Below are 19731 nucleotides of genomic sequence, written 5' to 3'. Positions count from 1 at the left end.
GCAGAGATTTAATGAGGAGTTTGCAGAATTGAAAAGAAGGTCCTAAACTACAGGTCTACATTTAACCTGATCCCAGAATGTGGTGAAGTCTGAAATCTCTTACATTTTCTGTTAAAACATCCTCTTTGCCTCCTTCATCCCACTACCCCACCAAGTGCCCCAGTTCCTCTAAATATCTCAAGGTCACTAATTAGTGAAATGTCACTTCCTTAAAAATGATAAGATTTTACTGCTGCTTCAGGAGGTAAACCCCAAATCCACGAGTTGCAAGTATGATAACTAATAACTCATGTAACTTCTTTAGGGTCAAAGATGTTCATTTCCAAAAAAAAAGTACTCACTTTCTATAAAAGCCCAACTAATTTATAAAAGCTCCAAAATTTTTTAAAAATATTTTTTAATTAAAAAATTTTTTAAAAAGTTAAATTTAAATAGGCAGTAAAGAGATCAGTGGTTGCCAAAGATTCATTGTGGAGGGGGCAGGGTTGGATAGGGGAAATGCAGAGGATTTTTCTGGGGACGATACTATTCAAGATGATACTACAATGGTAGACACATAACGACATGTATTTGTCAAATCTATAGAACTTCAGGGGACCAAAAAATGACCCTTAACAAATTTTTAGAAAATTATTCAAGAGGTTAAGGGATCCCAGCATGGAACGCAGATTGTGACTAAAGAACGTAACTGTATTACAAATGTATGAAACAACTTCACCGAAGCAAGTAGGGGAAAAGGGTGCTGACCTAAGTCACTTTTACACGTGAGTGAAGTTTGTAAGACTAAAAGTAAAGGAACTGTACAAAACCACATTACTCAGTGAAGCTGTTTCCCATGGGGATACAGATTCATAATTCTGAGAGCACTATGCATGTATATTAGAATCGAACAATTAAGTAAGTGGATGGCAACAGGAGTCAGTGTTCTCACCGTTACAGTGGAAGGTTACAGACAAATAAGGGGAGATGGTTAGAATGATCCATGTGGTAATGCATTAGAGTTAGAGACAGTATGAACTCATGTTTAATGTAATATACAGGTGGATAAATATAGCAATATTTATTGTTGTGTGTACACAAGGTTTAGAATATTTGTTTGTTTCCTTGCTCTAAGCATTTGAAGCAATGATACCCAAGTAGCAATGAACACATCTAGCCCCTAGATCTTTGTATTCTAAAATCATTCTTCAATAAAAGGAACCAGAACTTACTGGAGAAATGGCTGATTCTAGGACTGGGGCAGAAAATACTCAAGGTAAGCCTGGAGCATCTTGTAGTGCCAGAAAGAAGTGTTCAAAAAACCCTACAGTGATGGGTATATCAAATTGACACAGGAGCCAACTGTATGAGCTCCCAATAACCAAAAGTAGAATAATTTGAACAATAAAAATGAAATAGTACTCAATTATATCCCAAAGTATAAAATAAATATCCATGAGTCTATGCTGACATAAATAAATTATTTAATAAATAAATAAATGAGGGAAAATAAGTAAAGCTCCTGTTGAGAAGAATTACAAAGACTTTATGTAGATACTCTGCCCTCTAGAAGGTGGAACGTAACACTCCACTGTGGGCTGCACATAGTGACTTCCTTCCAAAGAATGGAATGTGGGAAGGGAGGAAGAAAGAGTGATTTTACAGTGGAGAAACTTGACAAACACTGCCTCAGCCAGGTGAACAAGATGAACATCAACAGTGACGGGTCATCTTGATAGTGTATATCCTTGGTATGAGGTAATGAAAATGGTACTTCACCTCTGTGGTCCTCCTCCACAAAATATATAACCCCAGAATAATCATGAGAAAGACATCAGACAGATCCCAACTGAGGGACATTCTACAAACATCTGACCAGTATTTCTCAAAACTATCAAGGTCATCAAAAGCAAGGAAAGTCTGAGAAAATGTTGCAGCCAAGAGGAGCGTAAGAGGACATGAGGATTAAATGTAACATAGAATCCTGGATGGGATTCTGGAACAGAAAAAGAATGTTGAGTAAAAAGTAGAAAAATGGAATAAAGTGTGGACTTTAGTTAATAATAATGTATCGTATTGGTTCATTGACTGTAAAAAATGACTGTAATAAATGTACCACTCTAAGTTATTAATAACAAGGAAAACTGGGTATGGAGTATATGGGCACTTTCTGTACTACTTCACAACTTTTTTGTAAATCAAAATGTCTTCTAAAATAAAAGTTTAGTTTTTAAATGTTAAGTTAAACATTACGTAGGTGTTTAACTGCAGCTGTTGTACTGAACTCCCTTGCCGAAGCACATCTTTATTAAAGTAATTGCTAAATGGACATGGTTTTGCAAAAGCATTTGTTACACATGATTTCTTGTTCAAACAGAATTCATTGTATCTACATCCAGCAAAGCAAAGTTAACTCAGGCTGTGTGCCAAGACACGGAAATAGCCTTGTTATATAGACTCAGTGTGATAATGGTAGTATTCAAATCTTTCCATCCGGGACACACAATATTCCCATTGGTCTGAAAGCAAAAAAAGCCTCCACTAAGGGGGCTAAGTCGATTCTCCACTGGCTCAAAAAGTTTCCAAATAAGCGTCTCTGGGGAGAAGTCAGAAACTCTGGGGCCAGGGTTGGGCAGGAAGGACTAAATGACTGCTGTTTCCACAATTTGAAAAAAATAATAATAAAAGTAAGGAAAATGCCCATGTTTCTCCAGAGAGCCAACCTCGTATAGTAACATGGCCAGAGAACTTAAAGTAGCTCTGAGGAGGAGAAAAGTTGGAGTTAAGAAAAATTTACCACTTTTAACCAACCCTCGGTGTCTAGAATCATACTCGCTAAGCTATCAAGATTCCCAAGGGTACAAATTTCTGTCTTCTAATTTCAGACACCGCTGGTTCTAGAATCTTGTGTTCAAGACCTTAACAGCATGACACACACACCCAGCTTTTGAAGACAAAAATAGCCCACAATACCAGGCGGGTCTGGAGCAGGAAGCTCTCGTGTTACTGTGAATGCCTCTGCCTCTGCAGAGATCAGCAAGGGTGACAAACCCTGAGGCAACGCTGAAGTCAGGCCCCCTGCTCCCCTTTACATTAGGCCCTTCATCCAGCGGGGCCAGCAGAATCTGAAGAAATAGGAGAGTAGGAAAAGATCATAGCGGTCTTCAGACTTTTGAGATCATTACTTAGCCTAGATGGTTCTCCCAGCTCATCCTTCAAGGTCTACTTCAAACCTTAAATCATTAGTCTTGCAGCTAACCCTCCCTCCTTCAAATCCTGACAGCATAATTCTCCTCTCATAAGTGCCAAGTAATTTGGCACTCGTTTAATGCACTGCTAGCTTTTTTCATGTATAAGATGTTTCATACACACAATCTGGAGTCTGACTTCGTATTCTTATTCTTGAGTCAGACTGCAAATTGTTTTTTTCTCCTCCCCATACACTTCTTCCCATATCCCAGAGCACCTAGTCCAGTGCCTTGCATAAGTGCTTAATAAATAGCTGCCCTTGATTAGCTATTCTAATAGCCCTCACATTTCCATAAGAAAAATTATATGTAAATGAGGTCTTTTTCACATCTTATCCTTCTAGCTAGCATTCAAAATAGCCAGGAGGATGTCATAATTATGTCCAGCCTATTTGTGGTGAGACTTGGTTTGAGGTGACAATAGGTCTTCTCCCTGTCCCCAACAGGGATATGCCAGGGATATGACCCAATTTGCCTTTCATGACTCTAGTCACACAGAACTTCTTGGTTTCCAGCCAACTGACTACTGGAAGATGATGGTACCTAAGCTTCGGACAGTGATTCCTGGTCTGGTCAAGCAAACTGAACCCAGGTCTGAATACTCAGCCTCAGCACTCACCCCCACCCAAGCCCTGGATTTGCCTAAACTCCTACCTCATTCATATCTGACACTCCCCCTATCTTGAGAAAGAATGGTATGTTTTCTTATCTGAGCCCTTAGAATTTAGAAATCCAAGCAGGCACAGAATATTACTAGAAAAAAATTCTAATTATTAAACCATCGCACACACATACAGTCCAAGGTCTGAGGCAAAACAGCACCTTTCTTTCTCCCAAGTGGCTGCTGATCAGTCCACACACAATCTGCCCTGATGAGCATCATTCATATATTCATTTACTTAACAAATATTTATTGAACACCTACCAGGTGTCGGGGACTGTTCTGGCTTTGGGGTTCTCCCGGTGTCTCTGGTCTCCTTAATTTTCACTCCCTTCCCTTTTGCCCTATCCTGCAAGTGCCAGTTTCCCTCTTACAGACTGGTAGTGGTGGTAGGATTTGGACCCTTCAGATACCTCAGCATGATACATTTAAGCCAAACATTTCTCCTACTAATATGGCCACCTCTCATAGATCTCCTGTTGTTCTATCACAGGATCTTTGTCACTTTTCACCGCCTCTTTGTCACTTTTTATCACTTCATGGAAGACCTCTTTCTAGCATCTTAGCCTGATGTAGGCCTGGAGAAAGGTGGAGCTGGAAGCTGGGCAAATTTCACCTTGCAAATATCATCACAACTTTTAAAATAGGATAAATATGAAAGGATGGGTGGGGCGGGGTAGAGAGGACAAACTAGAGAAGGGAATGTCTGAGGAATTTAGCAAAAAGATGGCCGTTCTGCAGTCATTGCTAAGTGGAGCAAAACTCAATTTCAAGTCTATTCTGTTCTAATAAATACAAAATAAAATCGTTTAGAATGAATTTTAGAATTCTGTAAGCAATCTAAACATTGGAATTTTTAAACTTTTTATTTTCTAATAATTGTCACTTCCCCGGAAATGTTGTTTCTGATCTGCCATTCTAAATTAGGCCCCTCGTTATATTCTTGCAGATCATCCTTTATTGTTTTTCATAGCACTTAGCCAATTTGCAAACATTTACTTAGAAGATCATAGCTTAATGTCTTCCCCCCCCGCCCCCGACTAAACAAGCTCCAAGAGGGCAGGAACCATTTCTGTTTTATTCTCTATGGAATACGTAGACCCTGCACAGAACTACCCATAGTAGGAGATCAGTAAATGTTTGTTGAAAGAAAGAAACAAAATTCTTTTGCCTGGCTCCCTCCTTTAGGTCCCTTTTCAGACTTCTAGGTCCATCACTTTGTCTTAACACTATAGCGAGTCTCTTGGTTCAATCTCAGTAGACTCAAGTACAGGATGCCTTTTACCCACAAACTCCACTTTTGCTAAATACATAATGATATATGTACAGATGCTCCTTGATTTACGATGAAGTTATATCCTGATAAACCCATCATAAATTGAGAGTATCATGTCAAAAATGCATTTAGTATACTTAATCCACCAAACATCATAGCTTAGCCTAGCCTACTTTAAATGTGCTCAGAACACTTACATTAGCCTACAATTGGACAAAATCATTTTATTGCTGCTACCCAGGGTCACAGAGAAAGTAATGTACTGCATATTTCTAGCCCAGAAAAAGATAAGAATTCAGAGTACAGTTTCTCCTAAATGTATCCTTTCTCCATCATTGTATGTTAGAGACGGTCTGTACAAACTTATATATTTTAGCATTGTTTTTAGTGTCAAAAACAAAATAAATCCAGAATATTACCTGAAATGATATTGACTAAATTATATTGATAAGAGGGCAGGAGAGCTAGAGTTCATACTTTGCACTTAGCAGTCACTGACCCCGGGGCTACAGGGATAATTTCTTAGGTGCCTCTGGGCTTCTGTGAGCACAAGCTCCGGTAGCAAAGATACAGTGCCTGTGGGCTCCTGTGAGCTCTCATCTTCCAGCAACCTGAGGGCCTGCTCACAAAGAGACAGGGAGAGGCTGTGGGGAGAACAACTATTCCAGGAACTGAGGGCTTCTTAGTGCAGCACTGCCGAATCTGCTCTAGGTCGTCTCGGGACTAGTATATAATCATTGGAATTTTTAAACAAAAACCTACATATGCCCATCATGCATGAGCATGAAAAAGACATGGAAGGATCCTCCTCTGAGGGGATAAATGGAGGGTGGCAATGAATGGAGGGGAGGCAAAGAAGTTTATTGACTTTTCTTTATACGTTTTTATTATTACTTCTACTAAATATTAAACATTTCTAGTAAAAATAGTAAAAATTTTAGAGAAAAAGTTAGTTAAGACCTTTTAATAGATGGACCATTCCCCAGGGAATTGATCACCAAAAATCTCTCCCAACTCTGAGATTTTTCTGATCTAGCTCAAAGTATGTGACAATCCCTGTTGCTTTTAAATTAATTGCTTGTCATATAGCAGGCAATCTTTATTTTTAAAAAGTTTAGGTTTGCTGAAATATAATCTTTAAAAAAAGTTTTTAAAAACCAGCTGGGAATCTAGAATTAAATTAAAATTCACCTGCATTAAGAACTGTTACAAATAACTCATCTGAGTTGGCAATTAAATAAAAAGATATCTTCCAAGCGACACTAAGCATGCTCGTGCACAACGACAAACACAGCATCACTTACAGTTCTGCCTGGAAACAGACAGATTTCTTTTGACATTGATTGCAAGACACATTCTTCATTTCAAAACATTAAATATCTGGTTTAATCAAGTGTTTTAGAATCAAAGATATACAGACTATGTATAGAAAACGTCTCTAAGCCTACCCACTCGACTGTTCGCCATAATTTCTTCCAGGAAAAATAGAAATTACATAGAGCTCTCTGCTCTGAAGCCTCTGGAATGAGAAAGAGAAACTGCCGCTGGAGAAAGGTGTCTGTGGGAGGGAGAGATGGGGGGAGCAAAGGGATCTGCACTGTGCGCCATAACGCCTTGCAGACTAGACAGCGTTTTCTCTGCCTCCATAACCCAGAGGATGAAAATATGGATTTTACAAGATGTGCTAAAGCGTGATATACAACTAGGGGAACGTAGAAAGAATGATCAGAAAATACTTCATTCATGCTCGGCTAACATAAATATTTACCACATGTACATTATTTGTTCCTGTGCTTTGTGTTATAAAATAGGAACAAGCCAGAAGAGATCAATGAGGAAATAATTTTCCCCCCTTCTCTATTTAACTGCCCTCTAGTTCCTTCCTCTGCCTACCTGGAAAAAAGCTTTGTGAAAAAGGAACTACAGTGCTCCCAAAAAGCAAACAATATGCCATGATTTATTACAGCTATACTACATCACTTGGCCTCCCATAGATCCCTTGTCACATTCTGCTTTGCCTCATTTATGCACAGAGCAGATTCTATCATAAACCACCACATTAAGGTGTCCCAGTTTTGTCATCTTTGTTTTCTTTGTATCAACTTAAATCCATCTCAGCTACCCTGAGCTACCAAGAAAGTCCGTCCACCACAGTCATCCCTGGAGTCCCCTTATCTTCCTGATTCACACCAGAATCTGGGAGAAGCGTAAGGATCAGAAAATGGGGGAAGGACTTCTAATCTCTCACCTACCTTGATCCTTCTGATAGTCTCACTGCCCAGTCTTGAAATGTAACAGGCTTTCTGTTCCAATGCTAAGTAGAAATGGGGAAGGGCTGGTGAGGAAGTTCTGCCTCCGCTGGAAATCCCGGTGCCAGCAGTGGAGCCCGCCTAAGGCACCATACAGCCGTCTTTTCTGAGATATTACCAACTAGGACAAGACTACAGAACAAGAGAGGGTTCTCCTACTCATGGCCCACCAACCTCCATCCCCTCCTCAGTGCCCCAGAATTTCCACTCTCTCCCCTGGCCCTCAAAGGTATCCCTTTATTTCTTACCTATTACCCTATTGCTTCAGGCACCTTGTGTCAGGGTAAGATTGGGAACTCATGATAATCAACATCTTAACAAAGTACCCTGCCAGTTATGCTGGTGTTATTCCTTCCCACCCCAAGTTTCCCTTCAATTCTTTTCCCGCCCTCCATCACAGCTAGACTTTGAGTTCTAGAAGAAAGGGACTGTTTATTATTCATCTTATTTTCTAAAACAAATAACATGGGGATTCTCAACCACTGTACTCAAGAAATCAAATCCCTCCCAGCAGTCCCTCCAAATTTTTATTGATATGTAAAAAGAAAAAAATTATTTTTGCTACAAATGAGTACAAATATTGTCACAGCGATGCCTGAGATGTAAAATGAAACACATAAGGCAGCTGGGTATGGAGCACTTTTGCGAAAACTAAGAAGCATGAGGTTAGTATGTCATCATATTGGTACTACAAAGAAACTGCAAGAACTCTGCCTCCAAGAAGATCATGGCCAGGGCAGAACTGGCTCTTCCCAAACGGCAAACATCCTGAAGAGCAATCTGTTGATAATCCTGATGTTTTTATTGACCTTATGGTGGCAATGACATTGTAATCATTGCTGGCCTGCTTAGCGTTGCTTTTGATCATTTAATTACCTCATAACATGTCTCAAAAAAATTCTAGAATTTGAAGTATGCTTCTGTGATAGAGACAGATGTTCACTCCTCTTATTCTCATTTTCTTTTTAACTAAAAGATTATCCATTGTTTAGCCACCCGACATAAAGACTGCATTGCCAAGCCTGTCTTGCAACTGTGCATACATGGGATGGTGAATCACTCTGGGACTGGCAATAGCGGGCATCCAGAACTGTACCTGGCCTGAAGGGACAAGGAGAGGAAATAAGAGGTTCCTGCAACTCGAAGGGTAAGCTGTGGCTATAGAAGACAGCTGCCTGACAAGAACTGTAGCTTCTGTATTGGGTCGGGATTCCTAAGAAGCAGACCTTGAAGCTAAGACTTCAGCACAAGTAGTTTATTTAGGAAGCAATCTCAGAAGGCACTGGAAGGGGCTAGGTAAATGAGGTAGGGCAGCGAAGGAGGCGAACACAGGGTGCATTGATTAGAAGATCAGCAATGAGTGCAATTAGGACTCATTATTGATAGGGACCTCTGGGAGATGGTAAAAAAAAACACAGCCCTGATTTGTCCCAACCTAGGGGAGAGGAAGTGGAGGTGTTTTTCCACTAATTCCCATATATAATTGGTTAAGGGCAGCTCCCTGGAGATATCAACTGTCCAGCATTTCTGGCCTGCCCTGTGCATGGGCTAGGCATGCTTCTATGACCAGAAAAAGGCCTCAGGCTGAGTGTGCAAGAATTTACACAAGAAGAAGCCACCACCATGTCTAAGAAGTAGTGAGGACTGAGGGTGGTGGGGGCCACAGAGTCTGCTACACCTTCAGTTAAAGAGACAGTTATTGGCAATCTGTGGCCCAGCAGGAAAGGAACTGAAGACTAAATACCCAATCTTGCTCTCCATCCATCTCCAATGCGACGAACCTAACCAGAAGCCCATTTATGCAGTTCACTCTGGACGATCTCCCAGCACACAGAGCAGGGTGGAGAGAGATAAACAGCAGATTCGTGGAGCAAACAGAGTATCCAGCATACCCACCTTCACCGTTTCCAAACTTCTATATTTAAAATCTTGGACAGCACTGTTTGACTATAGAAATACTGTGATACATTTATATATTCTCTAAAACCAAAGAAACTTGTGACTTGAAAAGACCTTGGAATACTTATCTGTGTGTCCAGCAGTAGAAAGAGCACTACCTAAAATGAGAGGAGACTGAAGTTCTAGTTCTGGCTCTAATAATCAGTAATGATGCCACTTTGGTCAAGTCACTGAGCAGTTCACGCTGTTTCCCCATCCTTATGATAGGACAAGGTCCTGTTGACCTAACAAAGCTATTGTAAAAATGCTCTGTAATTACAAAGGTTATTATAATTACAAATGTGAGTTGTTAGTATACCTTCACAGATGAGAAGCAATGCCTTCTCATCTGTGAAGGTATACTTTTAACCATATTAAGGAAGAAAATTCCTTTTGTTTCATTGTGTTTTTCAATTAGGAAGATATTTATACAAATATCTACCACCACAAATTTTTTATTAAATGAGACAGAGTATAAATAAATAATATGTATTTACATACAATTATTTTCTTACTACTAATCCCCCACCAAAAAATCTACATTCAATTAATTATTCATCAGTTTCTAATAGTCATAGTCATTTTTTTTCTCTAGTGTCAACTGAGCACAAAGAGTCAGGAGGCTTTGACTAAAAATAAATGGCAAAGATTTATTCAGGGGTCTTAAGGTATGCAAACGGGAAACACAACTAGGCAATATTCAGAGTGTTTTGAAGAAAAAAGAAAAGCAAGGGTTCTTAGACTAAAAAGTACTGATTCTTGAGAAGAATCAGTTCTACATTCTTAGCCTCTGGATTGGTCTGATAGTAATCTTCCAGATGTCCCGTAGCCTGGATAATGGATGTCAGGTGATCTGGACATGTGAACGGTCTTTCTTCAGTTCCTCAGAGGGTTATCTTCAGGATCTACACATTCTCCAGACACTGATGCATGACTGAAGAGTTCAAAAGTTTAAGTCCTCAGCCTAGTTAAAGTAAAATAAAATCTATTCCTCATGCCTCAGACCTTTTAGTCCAAACCAGTTTTGTCAGCTTGATGATCTAGACTCCGTTTTAAAACAGCTTAGCTATACTGACTTCATCTTGTTTCTTTATTCATTCCTCACTAGTTCTTTTTTTTTTTAACAGTGTGCTTGACTCTTTTAACCAACTTCCTCTTTTATCTTTATGTGTGTTGACATTTCTGACGATCCAGTAATTATGATGAAGCTCGCAATTCTTTCTCTTTTCACTTCCCTCTTAATATAGAATATATAAGCCTAATGATGGAGGCACCTTTACATTAGAGTAAGAAATACTGGGCAGAACATTGTCCATGTGCATTCATCAAATCCAAGGAAACAATGAAATTATAATTATTGTTCCTAAATGGAGATTTCAGAGTTTCTTCCTTGTTACAAATCAAGTATCAGGATATCACTAACCCAGAGAAATGTATAAAACAAAAGGCAATATTTCCTTTAAGGCTATCATACTGTTACTGCCTTAAGATCCTAATCAGTGTAGTCACTCATTTAGCTGGCCTAGCGTTTTGGGGAAGGGAGATTATTTTTAAATGTATCACCGCTAGGAAAATAAGCATTTGTCAGTTACCCACACACAACAAGGTAGAAGAAGGTAGAGACGAAATCCTTAAGGAAACAAAATAGGCCATCTCATAAGAGTGAGCATACAGATGTCATTCTTATTACTGATTTTATTGTTTCCAGTCTTTGCAGTGGGTGGGAGCAGGAAGATTTAAAAGTGTAAGAGGAAAAGGCTTTACCCTTTTCTTTAAAGTCAGTCTATCTATTTTAATTAGCTTTCCGGCTGTTATCTCTTTGTTTCACATCAGGAAATCTGCAGTACTCCATTATCACACCATTTTAAGGAAACAGATATTACCCTCCTGAACTTCTGTAAGAAGCATAACAGATGAGTAGCTCAGGAATGACTACTCTAGGAAAGAAATTTTTGCATAGACCTTCCTCCTAATAAAGCTAAAGAAAAATACTTTTTAAAAAAATCTCTATAAAATGACAGCCATTTTCCAAGTAGGTAATTTTCATTGTCCATATTTGTGTTTCTCTGAATATAATTGGTAGGAATGACATTTAAAATACTAGACTATCTGATATGTGGAGAGAGAGAGACTATTGGAGAACTGAGAATTCAAGTAAAGTGAAATATATACAACGGTTAGATAGCCTTTATTTTTATATTCCTAAACTTGCTAAAGATTACTTGAATTTGTAATGCCTAAAACAACAATAATCATATTAGCATTGAAAAAATTTTTTATTGGAAGGGATACTCAATTTAATTGATACAGAATGCTTATGTGAATACTCTGATGTTTACACAACTCTTACTACAAATATGGAAATTCCAGATTGGTTTTGGTTTTCGCATCGGACTGTTAGGAGTAATAAAATAGATAAATAATATTATTTTGCTCTTATTTTTAGAGTGCTAAGAGAGCCCCAAACACAATTAAAATAACTCTACTACTACTACTGTCTGCTACTATCTTAGATTTCTTTAACTATGGACAAATTAATCCACAATTGGTTGTAAATAGTCATGAAAAGAGTAACAATAACAGATACCATTTCTAGGTTTAAAAAAGAAGAAAATGCCTTCACTTAAATGGATTGTAAATATTGATACTGATATGATTGTAAATATTGATTTGACCAGTAAATAGTGAGAGAGAGGAGAGAGACTGAATTCTTCATATGGCTAATGGATTAGTGAGAGAATCTTTCTACACACAAAAGAATGAGTATTAATTAAAATAAACCTTTATGATTATGAAGTATGAATTATCCAGAGAAAATTCCTAGATAACTTGAAAACAGAAGGTAGAGACCTTGAGGTCATCTCTAGACTAAATTCTGTATACCATTCTCAGATACAGAAAAGAAATTTCTAGAGAATAAATATAAATGAAGGTCTTACATTTTGGAAGTTATCTAGGCTTGTTGATACAAGAGTTTCTCTTGATTAAAGGAGCCCTTTTTCCCTCTCAAATAAATAAGAACATTCAATGTACCAAAACTATGACTCAAATCTAAAGGTCAGGAAACATTGTAAGTACCAAGTATGATCACATCTCCACATGTTAGATCTTCATGTTCTGCCCAAACAAATCCCACAATTTGACTAGGGCACAGTTTACTATGGCAGCACTGTCGAAGGAGCTTCATGTTCTTGGAATCTCCCTGGATTATAAACTCTGAACTAGAGTTATCAGTGAGTGAGACTAGACAGTCAAAGTTTGAAAGTTCATGCTCCCAGAGAAGTGGCACCACCTTCAAACCATGCAAGGGGATCCTGCCCTAGTCCTGCTAGAGATGCCCATAAACCAGAAACCCGCAAATGGTGAATTTGGTAACAATCACATGGGCGCTTCTATCACTCAGGCCCCAGTGCTCAGTGATGGCACTGGGCAACTCACAATCCTACACATCTGTTGCTGTGATTCAAACTCCAGAAAAATGCTCTGCCGCATCTCTGGCCCTGTGTCCATGAAAGAAAAGATGACTGTGTCCAAATGAAGAATTGAGGACTTTGGCACTACTGATATCAAAAAGGTACATTGCTTCAGAGTATGCGAAGGATTTTGAGTTGGAGAAGTAATTAAGTAAGAAAAAAATTAGCTTATCATAATTGTCCTCTCAAATACTATGACTGCAACAGTGAAATATTTGCCAATAGAGCAGAGTGTTCGTTTGCTGAACCCTTTATATCTACTATTCACAATTTAGCACAGTTTTCACAGCAGTGGTACACGGCAGCTGAGGAGCAATTTGCAGTATTAAACAATTAATAGAATCCTAAATTTGTGGCTATGTAAGTCAAGATATAATATGCATGAAATACAACACATATTCCTTACAATTATGAATAGTTTTAGTTTTATAGAAATATTTAATAAAACTGAATTAAATTTCAAAAAACTGAATTGAAAGCCTCAACTGTATTAAAATACAGTTTAATGAAAATTTTGATATTCATTAATTATCATTTACATTTTGCCTTCGAATTTAACAGATAATTTTGGACATGGAAGAAAAATAATTTCTTGAAAACATTTAAAACTTTTATATTTACTTGGATATATTTTGTATAAAGTGAAAAGATGACTGTGTCCAAATGAAGAATTGAGGACTTTGGCACTACTGATATCAAAAAGGTGCATTGCTTGAAAGTTTGAAAGTTCTATTCAAATTTTTGCATATTTTTGTGGAAGTTTAAAAAATTGGTCTCAAATTTTTGACATAGCTCCCACAGAGAGGTGGGAGGGGTCCATATACTCTCTGGCTTGTAATTACTTCAATCAATAGGCTACAGTAGAGATAACTCTATATGGCTTTTAAGGCTAGATCAGAAAAAGTCACACAGGTTTTGCCTTGTTCACTAGAACACTCAGTCCTGGAGCCCTGAGCCACCATTTAAAATGTCCAGTTATCCTGAGGCTGCCATACTGTGGGGAAACCTAAGCTTCACACAGCAGGAGACCTCATTGGGCATTCCAGTCAATGGTTCCAAATAAGCCTACCCTTCAGCCCAGGTACCACAAACGTGAGCGAGGAAACCTGCAGGTGATTCTGGACCGAAGCCGTTAAAGTCTCCCCCAGCTATTCAAGTCTTGCCAGCTGAGACCCCAGATATCATCATCCAAGGATAAGTTATTTATGCTGTATCTTGTCTGAATTTCTGACCCAGAGAATTCATAATGATAATAAAATAGTTATCATTTTATGCCATGAAATTTTGGGATGGTGTGTTATATACCAGTAAATAACAAGAATGCTTTGAAAAAAAAGTTATTTTATTTTTAAACTTAGATCACCGAAAATGGTTATTAGTTAAACTGGTGAGAGAAAATATAAAAGTGGAGAGAAAGAAAAAAAAATTAAGAGACAAAAGTAGAAAGAGGGACTTCTAGTTATGGCAGCATGAGGGAGTTGGTCATTCTGCTCTGTAATAAAATGGATATATACTTCCATTTCGAGGAAGATGGAGGAGATACATTTTTTCATATTCTCGTCAGTAAGTACAACTAAAATCCCTGGACATTATATATATTAAAAATAAGAGGAATCTAAAAAGCGGAAGGAAGAAGGCAGACTAGCTAGGGACCGTGGAGTCCTAGAAGTGACATAGTGGTGTGTTCCCTGGGATTTCTTCTTGCCTTATGTATCCCAGACTTGGAGGAAGTGGGCTCCCACCCCCACCCGGCAGCAACAAGTAGTGCTGTTCTCTTTTGTGTCAACAGAGGCCAAATGAGGAACTGGACTTCTCTTGCCACCTGGCACTCATAGGCAGCTCCCTCTTGCCACTCACTGCTAGAGCAGTGGCGATGTCAGAGTAAGCTAGCTAAAACAGGTTTAAAAAAGATAGCGTCTCATAATATAATATCCAAAATGTACAGGTTATGACCAAAATCATTCATCATACCAATAACCAGGAAGATCACAAACTGAATGAACAAAGACAATAGATGCCAACACAGAGGTTGTAGTTTAATTCTAGTTTAAATTCTACTGTAATTTCTAGTTTAGTTTCTAGTAGAAATTCTAGTTTAAACATGTAAATATATTTAAAGTAATCATGTGAATTGGTTTCTCGAAGTTCTAATTATTATGAAAGAATGAGTAAGCCACTAAAATATGTTATGACTTAAATAGCTAACGCCTTTTATAAAATTATTTCTCATATATATGAAAAATCCAGACGTAGGAAGTCCTAGGCAGCCATGAAGTTTACATGGTTGTTAGGAATCCAGGTTTCCTCTATTTTGCTGCTTACCTTTGCTTAGCATGTTTCTCATGTTCCACAATGACTGCTCAAGCTCCAGCCATCTCATTCAAAATTTAAGCAGCAGGATGGAGAAGAAAGGAAAAAAGGAAACAGCCTTCATTTCTTAAGAGATTTCCCCAAAGTCCTATCAATTCTTTAATGTGTATCTCATTGGTCAAAACTACATGTATAGCCCCAACTGGCTGCAAAGGAGGCTGGGAGATGCCACCTTTTGGCTACATTGGGGTTCTGTTCAAGAGAGAAGGGAGACTGGATATGTGGTCAGTAATTAGCAGTCTCTTCCATAGAGTGAAATGAAGAAAAGCAAAAAAGTAAAGAAGTAGATACCCTTTTACATTAAGGAAAAAGATAACATCATAAATAGTTTCTGTTTAGGAATAGTAGGCAGTATCTCATTAATACAGTGCTTGCTATTAATACTCATGGCTAAAGAAAATTATTTTTAAAGATTTCAACATGCAAACATATTTCTTCACTCTATAATGTACTCATTGTTTATTAATCTCTTAATAAGCAAGGAAATTAATTCTTCTAGAGCTACTAAACTTTCATTTTCCATTAAACATGTAGACACCATTTATTTGATTTCTTTGGATAATTGCTTGTGAACTACTATTTAAATTACATAGTTATTTTAATTATGGTTACTATGAAAATTAATGATGGTTAAAAAATGCATCTTGGAGAGAGGAAGTGGGAGGAGGAAGGTAAAAATGGTTATGAAAGGACAACAGAACAGATCTTTGTGGTGATGAAAGTGCTCTCTATCTTCACTGTGGTGGTGGATACATGAAACCACACGTGATAAAATTACATAGAACTAATACATACGCATGCACGTATGCACTCATAAAAGTAAAACCAGGAAAATCTGAAGAAAGCGGGTGGATTATATCAATGCCCATGTTCTGGTTGTATCACAGTTTTGTAAGGTGTTCCCTTTAAAGGGTACACAAGATCTTTATTACTTCCTACAACCTCATGTGATCTACACTCATCACAAAATTAAAATTTAATTTAAAAGTATCAGTTGATGAAAATGATTCTACACGTATTCATAGCTTATTTTTTAAAAGTAAAAATAACATTGGTAAACTTGTCTTTTTACTCTCTTAATAGTGTCTTTTTATTAAGAGAAGTTCTGAATTTTAATGAGATTTAATTTATGAATCTTTTTCATTATGATCAGTGACTGTTCTGTGCAGTTTAAGAAATCTTGCCTTATTATGACCTCAGGATCATGAAGATATTCTCTCCTGTTGTCTTCCAGTAGCTTTATTGTTTTACCCAAGTCTACAATCTATATGAAATTGATGTTTGGGTACGTGTAGCTAGGAGTCAAGATACACTGTTGTCTGTATGAATACCCAGTTGACTCAGCACAATTTGTTGGCAAGATCATGCTTCCTCACTGCTCTGCAGTATCGCTTTTGTCATAAATCATATGTAGGTCTGTTTTTAGACTCTGTTCTTTTCTTTTGGTCTATTTGTCTATCTTGAAATAAAAGCCATATCGTTTTATCTTAACAATTATTTTGTTTAAAGAGTGAGAGGTGATATATAGTAGGTCTAGCCCTTCCAACTTTGTTCTTCTTTAAGATTCTCTTGGCTATTCGTGGCCTTTTGCAATTATATGTACATTTGAAATCAGCTTGTTAATCTTTACTAAAAATGCTGAAACTTTCACTGGGACGGCACTGAATCTATATATCAATTTGAGAAGAACTAACATGTTTGCATTAATAAGTCTTCCTAGCCATGAATTTGGCATAGCTGCTCATTTATTTAGGTTTTCTTTAATTCCTCTCATAAATAGTATATAATTTGATATGTAGAGATCTTGCATTTTTAGATTTATTTTTAGGTATTTAATTTTTTGTTATTATAATTTTTATCACCTAAGAATATTTAGTTTCCAATTTACTATTGCTATTATAGGAATACAATTGAGTTTTACATATTGACCTTGTATTTATCCTTTTTGTTGCTCTTAATTTTTGCCTGTATTTCTGTGCTTCCACCTCGTATCGTTTTTCCTTTGGCCCAAACTTCCTTAAGCAATTCTTTATATAAGTATGTTGGTGGTGATTTTTTTTCTTCATTTTTGTTTTCTAAACAATTTTTTTATTTTATCTTCATTTCGAAAGCCTATTTTGCTGGGTATGGCATTCTAGGTTAGCTTCTTTTAAGACATTTCACTTTATTCTGCTTTCTTTATTTCTGTTAAAAAGTTGCGTGTGAGTCTTACTGTTGATCTTTTGAAAGAAATATGTCTTTTTAACCTATATATTTTGTAGATTTCCTCTTTGCGTTCTGCCACCAGGATTTGTCGAGGAGGGAATGTCAGATATGCAGCTTGACAAGCTGAGCTTGTACCAGTCTTCAAGATGTGAGGTTTCTCTCTTCCTCCCAGATGTCAAAAGCCATCCAGGACACTGTCCTGCCTTTTCAGCAGAAGTGCCTACATGGACTGCTCCGTCCCCTTTAAGAGCAAGTTCTTCGGCTACCCATTGCATACACAAGTGGGAATAAGGTTGAAAGGCTGACCTATCTAACTCTTCCTACAGTGGTAATTCAATCAATAACTCACACAATTGTCCAAGGGCCCTACTGATAACAATAGCTTCTTTCTGTGTATTTAGAACACGCCCAAGAATCACTCCCACTTCTGTATTAAGACTCTTTTATGCAACTTTTATTTTTCCACCTTCAATACCATCCCATTTTTCTTTTGTATTTCAAGGACTCTCATAATGTTTTGTCCATCAATAGCACCCGTTCATATTTATCAATATCAAGATATGTGCATGGATGCATATGAGCTTGTGTATCCATTTAACTTTCTTGTAATTTTTTTGAAGATTTTAGAAAGAGGTGAAGAGTCAGGAGAGGCTAGAACTTGTTCTCTGTCTGCCACATTGATTCAATCTCTTGACTAAATCTCTAAGCACACATTGGACTCTTTAGTACCAAACAGACAGCTGCTACTATCATATGATCTAATTTGGAAATCTCTGCTTCTGAGGTTGATGTCATTTTAAGCTATTTGAATTGAAGACTTGGTTTCCGTGTTAAAATTGGCATCTGCATAAAACATAAATAAATTTCATTCTCTTTCCTCAAAATTCTTTCAGTTTTTAATATTAGATCTCAAATAGATTGAGAGTTCTGACTACAGAACTATAAATATATAACAGCAATAATACAAATATTTTTGCTGAACTATAACAAAAAGCAAAAAAAGTAAATAGTCTAAAAAATTTTAAAGTGCTAAAATTCAAAAATAAGAAAAAGCAACTCAAAGATTCTGAAATGTAATTTCTCTACACTCAACCCTGAAATTACTTCATTTGACATATTCTTTTTCCAACACTAATAAGTTCAGGAATAATTTATTACTGATTTACCATTGATAATTGCAGTGTAAATTCCAAACTTTGAAATCTAAAATAGTCTCCGATGGATTGTACACTGGAAATTTTATATAAAGAAATGAAATCCTGAAATAATATAAACTCTAAATACCCATAAGAGTTAAATCTAAAGAGTTCAACAAAACAATATTTTATAAAATATTGAATGCACATCTAACATATCCTAGGCACTGTTCTAGGCATGGGATACATCAGTGAACAAAACAAAAACCCCTTTTTTGTGGAGCTCATATTCTGACAAATACATAGAATTTAAACAATCTAAACTTGTTCTTTTCCTACAGAAATTAACAAAGCAGATAAATGTTTTATGCTCAAACATAAATATAGACATCTCTTATAGCAGTTCACCACAAAATCATTTGAAAATATGTTTGAGAACATTTATAACACAAAGATACAGTTATCTACAGACTTCAAAACAGTAAAATATCAATATTTTGTCAGAGAATGTAAATAAGGTCTGGGGTCTTAAAATTTATTTACCTAAAAGGAGGTATTAGCTAGATTTTAGGAGAGTGTACTAGACTTCAGATAACTCTTTAACAGGTCTTCATTTACATTCGCAAACCAAGCAACTGAAATAATCCCTATTTAAGAACTGTGTAGACTGAGGAAAACACTGGGCCTAGGAGGAGCCAAGATTTTGATGACACAGAGTTTTACTATCCAACATGGTAGCTACCGGTCACATGTAGTTATTTAACTTTGAATTAATATTAAAAATTTTAAATTCAGCTCTTCAGCCACCTTAGCCACACTTTGAGTGCACAGTAACCACACATAGCCTGTGGCTGCTGTATTGAACGGAGCAGCTACAGAACATTTCTATTACTGCGAAAGGCGTGATGAACAGTGCTGCTCTAGAGACCCAGAAGAGGCCACTCCTGGGAAAACCCAAAACTTCCTAAAGAGGGCTACAAAAAGTGACAATGTATAATAGCAAAAAAAATAAGTTTTCTTCTCCGTCCCTTGGCTATTCCCTTCCTGTGTTCTATTTTCTCTTCACGTAGAAAAATCTGTCTCTCCTTTTCGACTCATTAGCTTCTCACATTTTCCCCTACTCCATTTCTCAACCC

This window comes from Pteropus vampyrus, unplaced genomic scaffold (assembly GCF_000151845.1).
Source record: "Pteropus vampyrus isolate Shadow unplaced genomic scaffold, Pvam_2.0 Scaffold238, whole genome shotgun sequence".
Lineage (NCBI taxonomy): Eukaryota > Metazoa > Chordata > Mammalia > Chiroptera > Pteropodidae > Pteropus > Pteropus vampyrus.
Note: the sequence above shows the minus strand (reverse complement) of the source record.